Source organism: Myotis brandtii, unplaced genomic scaffold (genome assembly GCF_000412655.1).
Source record: "Myotis brandtii unplaced genomic scaffold, ASM41265v1 scaffold46, whole genome shotgun sequence".
In the NCBI taxonomy this organism is placed as follows: Eukaryota; Metazoa; Chordata; class Mammalia; order Chiroptera; family Vespertilionidae; genus Myotis; species Myotis brandtii.
In genome coordinates, this window is record NW_005367587.1 from 6,551,168 (window position 1) to 6,562,051 (window position 10,884).

At 40.6% G+C, this 10,884-nt stretch overlaps 1 protein-coding gene across 7 annotated transcripts in view; it reads left to right on the top strand.

Moving 5' to 3' along the window:
* STXBP5L (syntaxin binding protein 5-like) overlaps positions 1–10,884 on the top strand; it is a 200,552-nt gene that overhangs the window by 177,107 nt on the left and 12,561 nt on the right. The window lies entirely within an intron of this gene.

Below are 10,884 nucleotides of genomic sequence, written 5' to 3' on the forward strand. Positions count from 1 at the left end.
TCTTTTTTTTTTTATTTTGGGACTAATGTTCTCCATTCTATTTTCATCGTTCCTTTAGCAACATTTTTCTCTACCTCAATTTGCCTCTGTGCTAAACCCTCTTCCCCACTTTTTCCCTTTTGTTGTCCTGTTTCTCTTACCCTACTCCAGCTTTAGATTTTCCCTATTCTTTTTACCCCCTGTCAAAATTTCACCCTACTTATATACCCTATGTCCAATCCCCTGCTCTAAATCCTTATACACCTTTCCCTTATCTTCCTTCACTATCCAAATTTTTTTCTTCTTCTTCTTCTTTTCTCTCTCTATTGTTTATTGTTGTTTGCTCGATTGACGAGTATATTGGGGGTTTTTTTAGGATCGTTTGTGAGGTTAGTCTGCTTATTCTTTTTATTTTTCTCCCCCCGCCCCCCGGTTATTTCTGTGCTTCTGTTTTCCCTTGCGTCGCTTGATATTATTGGTTGTTTGTAGTTTGTATTCATCTCCAGGAATCTGCTGCTGTAAATTGTTGGTATTAGTGGCGGTTCTATAGGAGTTTTCCCCTCATATAAATAGTCTCTTCCCCTCTTATACTTCACTCTCTTTTCTCTCTTACTTTTTTTTTTCTTTTTCCTCTTCTTTTTTCCCCTCCCTTTTTCCAATTTTATTTTTGCACTCCTTTTTTTTTCTTTTTTCTTTCTTTCTTTTTTCTCTTCTACCTTTTTCTCTTCTTTCTTCCTTATCTCCTAACTCTCTTAGCTCGGGTGGCCACCTTTATTTGGGGTTATTGATATCGTAAATACATTCGTGTTCAGTGCCTGGTACGTTGTGCCTTGTTGTGTTGTATTTTGTGCCTTTAAATCAACGCAGCAGATTCAAGCAACAGCGGCCTCCTGATCTCCACACGCTCTGTCTGGGGAACAGTTACTGTGTGTGAAGCCTCCCTCCACCTGCCAGAAGAGCCACCACAGCTGTGAACAGCACCCACCAGAGGCCCTGCTATCAACGGAGGAGCCACTGCTACCACAACCGCCCAAGGAGCAACCACAGCCCGAGGAGCCACTGCCACCCAGGGAGCAGCCACTGAACGACTCAACAACTAGATATGTCAGTGAGATCAAACATGGGTAGACAAAGAAACCCCCAAAGGAAAGAGAAGGAGGACTCGCCAGAAAAGCAGCTAAGTGAGACAGAGGCATGCAACATGACGGAAAAAGAATTCAGAATAAGGGTCCTAGAGTACATGCACCGGTCGGAGGAAAAAATCAATACTATATGCAAGAAGCTAGAAGAATCAGATGAAAAATTCAATACCATATGCAAGAAGCTAGAAGAATCAGATGAAAAATTCAATACCATATGCAAGAAGCTAGAAGAATCAGATGAAAAATTCAATACCATATGCAAGAAGCTAGAAGAATCAGATGAAAAATTCAATACCATATGCAAGAAGCTAGAAGAATCAGATGAAAAATTCAATACCATATGCAAGAAGCTAGAAGAATCAGATGAAAAATTCAATACCATATGCAAGAAGCTAGAAGAAACAGATGAAAAAATCAACAACTTAAGTAAGGCCCAAGAAGAAATGAAGAGTGATATAGCTGCCATAAAAAACTCCATTGAAAGTATCAACAGTAGACTAGGAGAAGCGGAGGACCGAATTAGTGAATTAGAAGACAAGGAAGCAAAACACACCCAAACTATACTGCAAATGGAGAAAAAAATTAAAAGACAGGAGGAGAGCCTAAGGGAGCTTTGGGACAACATGAAACGAAACAACATACGAATAATAGGGGTGCCAGAACAACAGAAAGATGAACATGGATTAGAAAACCTATTCGAAGAAATAATATCAGAAAACTTCCCTGAGGTGGGGAAGAAAAAAGTCACACAAGCCCAGAGAGTCCCAAACAAGGTGAATCCGAAAAGACCCACACCAAGACACATCATAATTACCATGGCAAATGTTCAGGACAAAGAGAGAATCTTACAGGCTGCAAGAGAGAGACGGAAAGTTACATACAAGGGATCTCCCATTAGATTATCAAATGATTTCTCAACAGAAACACATCAGGCCAGAAAAGAATGGACAGAAATCTACAAAGTGATGCAAAGCAAAGGACTGAATCCAAGAATACTCTATCCAGCAAGGCTATCATTCAAAATTGAAGGGGAAATAAGAAGCTTCACAGACAAAAAAAGGCTAAGGGAGTTTATCACCACCAAGCCAGCCATGCAAGAAATGCTAAAGGGACTGGTGTAAAAAGAAGAAATAACAAGCTCAGAAAGAAAACAGCCACACACACAAAAAAAGAAATGGCTACAAACAAGTACCTTTCAATAATAACTTTAAATGTAAACGGACTAAATGCTCCAACCAAAAGACATCGAGTGGCTGAATGGATAAAAAAACATGACCCATACATCTGCTGTCTACAAGAGACCCACCTCATTAGAAGGGACTCACACAGACTGAAAGTGAAGGGATGGAAAAATATCTTTCACGCAAATGGAAAGGAAAAGAAAGCTGGGGTAGCAATACTTATATCGGACAAAATACATCTCAAAGTGAAGGCCATAACCAGAGATAAGGAAGGCCACTTCATAATACTAAAGGGATCAATACAACAAGAAGATATAACCCTGGTAAACATATATGCACCCAATGCAGGAGCACCCAAATTCATAAAAAAACTCCTGGAAGATATCAAAGGAGAGATCGACAACAATACAATCATAGTAGGGGACTTTAATACACCACTGACACCACTGGATAAGCCCGCTAGACAAACAATCAGCAAAGAAACAGCAATCCTAAATGACTCACTAGATCAGATGGACTTAATTGACATCTTCAGAACACTTCACCCCAAAGCCATGGAATATACATTCCTCTCAGGTGCTCATGGGACATATTCAAAAATAGACCACATATTGGGTCACAAGCAAAGTCTCCACAAATTCAAGAAGATTGAAATCATAAAAAGCTTCTTCTCAGACCACGATGGCATAATGTTAGAAATAAACTACAATAAAAACAACCCAAAATACTCAAACACTTGGAAGCTGAATAGCATGTTATTAAATATTGATTGGGTTACCAATGACATCAAAGAAGAAATTAAAAACATCCTGGACACTAATGACAATGAAAACACAACAATCCAAAACCTATGGGACACAATGAAAGCAGTCCTGAGAGGGAAGTTTATAGCTCTGCAGGCCTATCTCAAAAAACAAGAAAAAATGGTAGTAAATCATCTAACTCTTCAACTCAAAGAATTAGAAAGAGAGCAACAAGAAAACCCCAGAGTGAGCAGAAGGAAGGAGATAATAAAGATTAGAGCAGAAATAAATGACATAGAGACCAAAAAAACAATACAGAAAATCAATGAAACCAAGAGCTGGTTCTTTGAAAGGATAAACAAGATTGACAAACCTCTAGCCAGGCTCACCAAGAAGCAAAGAGAGAGGACCCAAATAAACCAAATCAGAAACGATAGAGGCGAAATAACAACAGACCCCACAGAAATACAAATGATTGTTAAACAATACTATGGACAGCTCTACTCCAACAAACTAGACAACCTGGAGGAAATGGACAAATTCCTAGGAAAGTACAACATTCCAAAACTCAATCAGGAAGAATCTAAAAACCTCAATAGGCCAATAACTATGGAAGAAATTGAAGCAGTCATCAAAAAGCTTCCAGCAAACAAAAGCCCAGGACCAGATGGCTTCTCAGGGGAGTTTTACCAAACTTTCAAGGAAGAACTAAAACCTATCCTCCTCAGACTACTACAAAAAATTCAGGAGGAAGGAACACTTCCAAGCTCATTCTATGAAGCCAGCATCACCCTAATACCAAAACCAGGTAAAGACAACACAATGAAAGAGAATTACAGGCCAATATCCCTCATGAACATAGATGCCAAAATCCTCAACAAAATCTTAGCAAATCGGATCCAACAGTACATCAGAAAGATCATACACCATGACCAAGTAGGATTTATCCCAGGGATGCAAGGATGGTACAACATCCGTAAATCAATAAACGTAATACATCACATAAACAAATTGAAAGAAAAAAACCACATGGTCATATCAATTGATGCAGAAAAAGCATTCGACAAAATCCAACACCCATTTTTGATAAAAACTCTCAGCAAGGTGGGAATAGAAGGATCATACCTCAACATAATAAAAGCCATATATGACAGGCCCACAGCCAACATCATACTCAATGGACAAAAACTAACACCATTTCCCCTAAGAACAGGAACAAGACAGGGATGCCCACTCTCGCCACTCCTCTTTAACATAGTCCTGGAAGTATTAGCCATTGCAATTAGACAAGAAGAAGAAATAAAAGGCATCCAAATTGGAAAAGAGGAAGTAAAACTGTCCTTATTTGCAGACGACATGATATTATACATACAAAACCCTAGAGACTCCATCAAAAAGCTACTAGACTTAATACATGAATTTGGCAATGTAGCAGGATACAAAATTAACCCCAAGAAATCTGAGGCATTTCTATACACCAATAGTGAACTTTCAGAAAGAGAGATTATAAAAACAATCCCATTTACCATCGCACCAAAAAAATTAAGCTACCTAGGAATAAACTTAACTAAAGAGGTAAAAGACCTCTACTCAGAAAACTACAGGACGTTGAAAAAAGAGATAGAGGAAGACATAAAGAGATGGAAGAACATACCATGTTCTTGGATTGGTAGAATCAACATCATTAAAATGTCCATACTACCCAAAGCAATCTATAAATTCAACGCACTTCCCATTAAAATACCAATGGCCTACTTCAAAGATCTAGAACGAACTCTCCAAAAATTCATCTGGAATAAAAAAAGACCCCGAATAGCTGCAGCGATCCTGAGAAAGAACAAAGTAGGTGGGATCTCAATGCCAGATATCAAGCTGTATTACAAAGCCACTGTTCTCAAAACTGCCTGGTACTGGCACAAGAACAGACATATAGATCAGTGGAATAGAATAGAGAGTCCAGAAATTAGCCCGAACCAATATGCTCAATTAATATTTGACAAAGGAGGCAAGAACATACAATGGAGCCAAGATAGTCTCTTCAATAAATGGTGTTGGGAAAATTGGACAGATATATGCAAGAAAATGAAACTAGACCACCAACTTACACCATACACAAGAATAAACTCAAAATGGATAAAGGACTTAAATGTACGACAGGAAACCATAAAAATTCTAGAAGAATCCAAAGGCAACAAAATCTCAGACATATGCCAAAGCAATTTCTTCACTGATACAGCTCCTAGGGCAGTTGAAACTAAAGAGAAAATGAACAAATGGGACTACATCAAAATAAAAAGTTTCTGCACAGCAAAAGAAACCATCAACAAAACAACAAGAAAGCCCACTACATGGGAGAACATATTTGCCAACATTATATCTGATAAGGGCCTAATCTCCAAAATTTATAGGGAACTCATACAACTTAACAAAAGGAAGATAAACAATCCAATCAAAAAATGGGCAAAGGACCTAAATAGACACCTTTCAAAAGAGGACATTCAGAAAGCCAAGAGACATATGAAAACATGCTCAAAGTCGCTAATCATCTGAGAGATGCAAATCAAAACAACAATGAGGTACCATCTCACACCTGTCAGACTGGCTATCATCAACAAATCAACAAACGACAAGTGCTGGAGAGGATGTGGAGAAAAAGGAACACTTGTGCACTGCTGGTGGGAATGCAGACTGGTGCAGCCACTATGGAAGACAGTATGGAGTTTCCTCAAAAAACTGGAAATGGAACTCCCATTTGACCCTGTGATCCCACTTCTAGGAATATATCCCAAGAAACCAGAAACACCAATCAGAAAGGATATATGCACCCCTATGTTCATAGCAGCACAATTCACCATAGCTAAGATTTGGAAACAGCCTAAGTGCCCATCAGTAGATGAATGGATTAGAAAACTGTGGTACATCTACACGATGGAATACTATGCTGCTGTAAAAAAGAAGGAACTCTTACCATTTGCAATGGCATGGATGGAACTGGAGAGCATTATGCTAAGTGAAATAAGCCAGTCAATGAAGGAAAAATACCACATGATCTCACACATTCATGGATAATAGAGACCATTATAAACTTTTGAACAATAATAGATACAGAGGCAGAGCTGCCTCAAACAGATTGTCAAACTGCAGCGGGAAGGCCGGGGAGGGTTGGGGGGCAGGAGGGAAGGGGGTAAGAGATCAACCGAAGGACTTGTATGCATGCATATAAGCATAACCAATGGACATAAGACACTGGGGGGTAGGGGAGGCCAGGGGATTGTCAAGGGCGGGGAAAAAAAGGACACATATGTAATACCCTATGTAATACTTTAAGCAATAAAAAAAAAAGATTAGACCTATCCTCAAATTCCTGACATATAAATATCCAGTTATTTGACACCCAATGGACACCTAGTAAGCATCTCAAACTTAACATGTCCAAAACTGAGTTCTGATATCCTTTTCTTTCTTCCATAGTCTTTCCCATATCTACTAATGGCATTTCTATCCTTCCAATTTTCAGGCCAAAGACAGAATCATCCTTGACCACTATATTTCTTTCACACTCTAAGTCCAATTATTAGCAAATTCTCTTGGCTTGACCTTTAAGATGTACTCAGATGCTGATCATTTCTCACCACCTCTACTGTTACAACCTGGTTGGAGAAAGACTCTATCCATTTCTCACCTGGATTATTGTACTGACTTTTTAACTGCTTTCCCTTCTTCCAACCTTGACTCCCTGTAGGATATGCCCAGCAGGAAGAGTGATCCCTTTAAATGAAAATTACGTTACATCACTCTATTCTCAACATCCTGCCATCTCAGACTCAGTAAAAGTCTAAGTCTTTACGGTGTCCTACAAGAACCTCCATGTCCTGGCTCCATATTATCTCTCTGATCTTATCTCCCATGAGTCTGCCCTTCACTGCTCTAGGAAGTCACGGATCTGTAAAATGTTGAGATTTTACTTTACTTGCAAATAAACTTAGGTTGTCAGTTTCACTGTTGCTGATAGAAAACATGAGATTCCTGTATCAGAGATGAAGGATAATCACAGTAGTCAGAATATCAGCATTCTGCGCTGGTTTCCCGAGCCCTAATTCCCACATTATGGTGCCTTCTCTTCTGCTTTTGTTCAAACTGCGGTAACACACCAACACAGACTAGGTGGCTTAAACAACAGAAATTTATTTTCTCACACTTGTGGAGACTGGAAGTCCCAAATCAATGCACCAGCAGTGTTGGTATCTGTTGAGAGCTCTGTCCTCGAGTTGCAGACAGCTTCCTTCTCACTGTGGGCTCACATGGCCTTTCTCCTGTGTCCCCACAGAGACTCTTCTTATAAGGACACTAATTCTATCAGAGCCCCACCCTTATGACCTCATTTAACCTTAATTATTTCCTTAGAGGCCCCATCTCCAAATACACCCACACTGGCCATTAAGGCTTCAATATATGAATTTGGGGAGCGAAGAGGTACAAATATTTATTCAATAATACCTACCCTACTTAAAGTTTAATCACATTCTTTCCCAATAGTTCCTATACATTTTCTGCTTTATTTTTTTCCTTAGTGTGTGTGTGTGTATGTGTGTGTATACTTATTTATCATATATATTGTCTGTCTCTATCATAGAAAGTAATTTCTATGAAGGGGTTGGGGTTGCCTTTCTATTCACCACTAGAGGCCCGGTGCACGAAATTCTGCACTCGGGAGGGTGGGGGCCTGTGCCCTCTCGCAGTTCCGGAGCCCTCAGGGGATGTCCAGCTGACAGCTTAGGCCCGCTCCCCAGTCATTTGGACATCCTTAGCACTTCCGCAGAGGCAGGAGAGGCTCCTGCCACTGCCGCTGCACTCGCCAGCCGTGAGCCTGGCTTCTGGAGTTCTTCCTGTGGGAGCACACTGACCACCAGGGGGCAGCTCCTGCATTGAGCATCTGCCTCCTTGTGGTCAGTGCATGTCATAGTGACTGGTCATTCCACTGTGGGACTGAAACTGGCTCTCCAACATCCCCTGAGGGGTCCCAGATTGTGAGAGGGTGCAGGCCAGGCAGAGGGACCCCACTGGTGCACTATCTGGGCCAGGGATGGACTGCAGGAGGGCTCCAGGGCGTGTCTGGCCCATTTCACTCAGTCCCGAGCAGCCGGACCCCAGCAGCAAGCTAACCTGCTGGTCGGAGCGTCTTTTCCCTCGCGGTCAGTGCACATCATAGCGAACTGTTGAGCAGCCTTAGCATATCGTTAGCCTATTATGCTTTGATTGGTTGAATGGCCAAGTGGATGACCGGACATTTAGCATATTAGGCTTTTATTATATAGGATTATATCCCTTGTGCCTAAAACAGAGCTAGAACATATAGTAGTAATCCTTCAGTAAGTACTTGTTGACTGAATGAATGAAGGTTGTAGTAGGGAGGGCAGGTTATTTAGAAAACTGGAGTCAGGTATACTTCTAGCCAGTGAGGCCTCCTTTAAGAAGGAATCCCTAATTAATTGTGTGGTCAGTTATTTACTGTAGACTGAATTGTTAAGATCTTATAGAATCTCTTAAATTTAAGCTTACTTCGTAATGAGGTGTATTTCCAAAATAGTAGATTGTAATTTTGACTTGCTTAAGGTTTTTGTTGTTGTTGTTTTAAGTTAGGAAAGATTAAAGATGAAGTGATAAAGATTAATAATACATTGTTGGGAAAACTTAAAACCCTGTAAATACCTAATGCACAGAATATAAACAGTATTTTTTACCACAAATTAGGAAACAAAGCAGCTGTTTTGCAAGTGCAGCTTATTGAGAAATTGTCGTTTTGATGCTGACAGATTGCAAGTATCAGGTATAAGTAAATTGGCTTAAAAAATGTAGATTTTTTTTATCTTTTTAACCTACTTTAGGCTACCCCTAAATTAAGGATGCTAATGAATTTATACTTAGAAAAGTTTTCCCTTGGTGGGTAGTTAGGAGATGTGCTTTTATAGAAGGATCAATTCTAGATTAATTCTAATCATTCATTATAGCTTTTGGAATTATTTTTTTCTTCATGGGAGGTTGGGAGAACTATTTTTTTATACCTTGACCCTCAGACTAAAGGCCTAAGCCCCTACTCTCCTATCCTCTTCAGCTACCTAGCAGGACGTTCACAGGCCACACATTCTGGTTTTAAAGAGAGTTTAAAAACACAACCGAGATGTTAAAGCTCTAAACATGTTATTTTGAATGTGATAAATTTTAAATACTTCAAATTATAAAGTACTTTCTAAGTGGAATGTATTTTTATATATCACCTTCCCTTTTCATGTCTCTGTACACTCCTGAAGCCTATCAGCTTGATTAATCTTCTTACTCTCTTTACATCAGGGGTCCTCAAACTACGGCCCGCGGGCCACATGCGGCCTGCCGAAAACATTTATCCGGCCCGCTGGGTGTTTTTGCCGCCACTGTGTGCATAGGAATTTGTTCATAGTTTTTTTTTTAAACTATAGTCCGGCCCTCCAATGGTCTGAGGGACAGTGAACTGGCCCCCTGTTTAAAAAGTTTGAGGACCCCTGCTCTACATGATGTTAAAGAGCATGAGGGGGGGCGGGTTGGAAGGCTGCTAGGGCACTGCTTACAGGAGAGTCTGGAAATGTCAAAAGGTCAATCTTCAAGTTACCTTCAAAGCTTTGTAGTATCCTGTCTTCTGGGACAGGTGAAAATCACCCACAGGTAGTAATCTGGCCTGGATATTCAACTTGGAGAATGCAGGTGAGTAAACCTCTCTTCGGTATAAAGATGGATTAGCCTTCCCAAGAGCCAAAGGTAGTTTGTTTTATTTCATATAATCAAAATTGTTAGCATGGACTCTAGATGGTAAAATTGCATTAAATGTATTCTGAGTGCTCAATTTCAGAAGAAGGAAAACAGCATTTTCTAGTGAATGAGCCTATGAGAGAAGTGGAATCAGATGACATGATTATTTTTTCAGTTGAAATTATTTCAATAAATAAAAATTATACATTTTCTGAAATTTGCTTTTTAAAGAAAGGATTTTAAGGGGGACTATCCTATCTAATAATAGACAAACATGGTAATTGACCGTACCTTCGCTACACCTCCCATTGGCTAATCAGAGTGATATGCAAATTAACCCAACCAAGATGGCGGCCAGCAGCCACGCAGCTGAAGCGAGCAGGAGACTTGCTTGCTCCAGTGATGGAGGAAGCCAAGGTTCCCTGCCTGCCGCGGCCCAGCTCTGAGCTCCAAAAGCAATAAAGTTTCAATTATAGAAGCTAAACAAACCCCAGATACCTGCTTTCAGCAGGCCATGGCCACAGAGCTGGAGCGAGCAGGAGCCAGCTCTTAGCTCCAGTGACAGCAACAAAGTTTCAATTATAGAAGCTAAACAAACCCCAGATACCTGCTTTCAGCAGGCCATGGCCACAGAGCTGGAGCGAGCAGGAGCCAGCTCTTAGCTCCAGTGACGGCAACAAAGTTTCAATTATAGAAGCTAAACAAACCCCAGATACCTGCTTTCAGCAGGCCATGGCCACAGAGCTGGAGCGAGCAGGAGCCAGCTCTTAGCTCCAGTGACGGCAACAAAGTTTCAATTATAGAAGCTAAACAAACCCCAGATACCTGCTTTCAGCAGGCCATGGCCACAGAGCTGGAGCGAGCAGGAGCCAGCTCTTAGCTCCAGTGACGGCAACAAAGTTTCAATTATAGAAGCTAAACAAACCCCAGATACCTGCTTTCAGCAGGCCATGGCCACAGAGCTGGAGCGAGCAGGAGCCAGCTCTTAGCTCCAGTGACGGCAACAAAGTTTCAATTATAGAAGCTAAACAAACCCCAGATACCTGCTTTCAGCAGGCC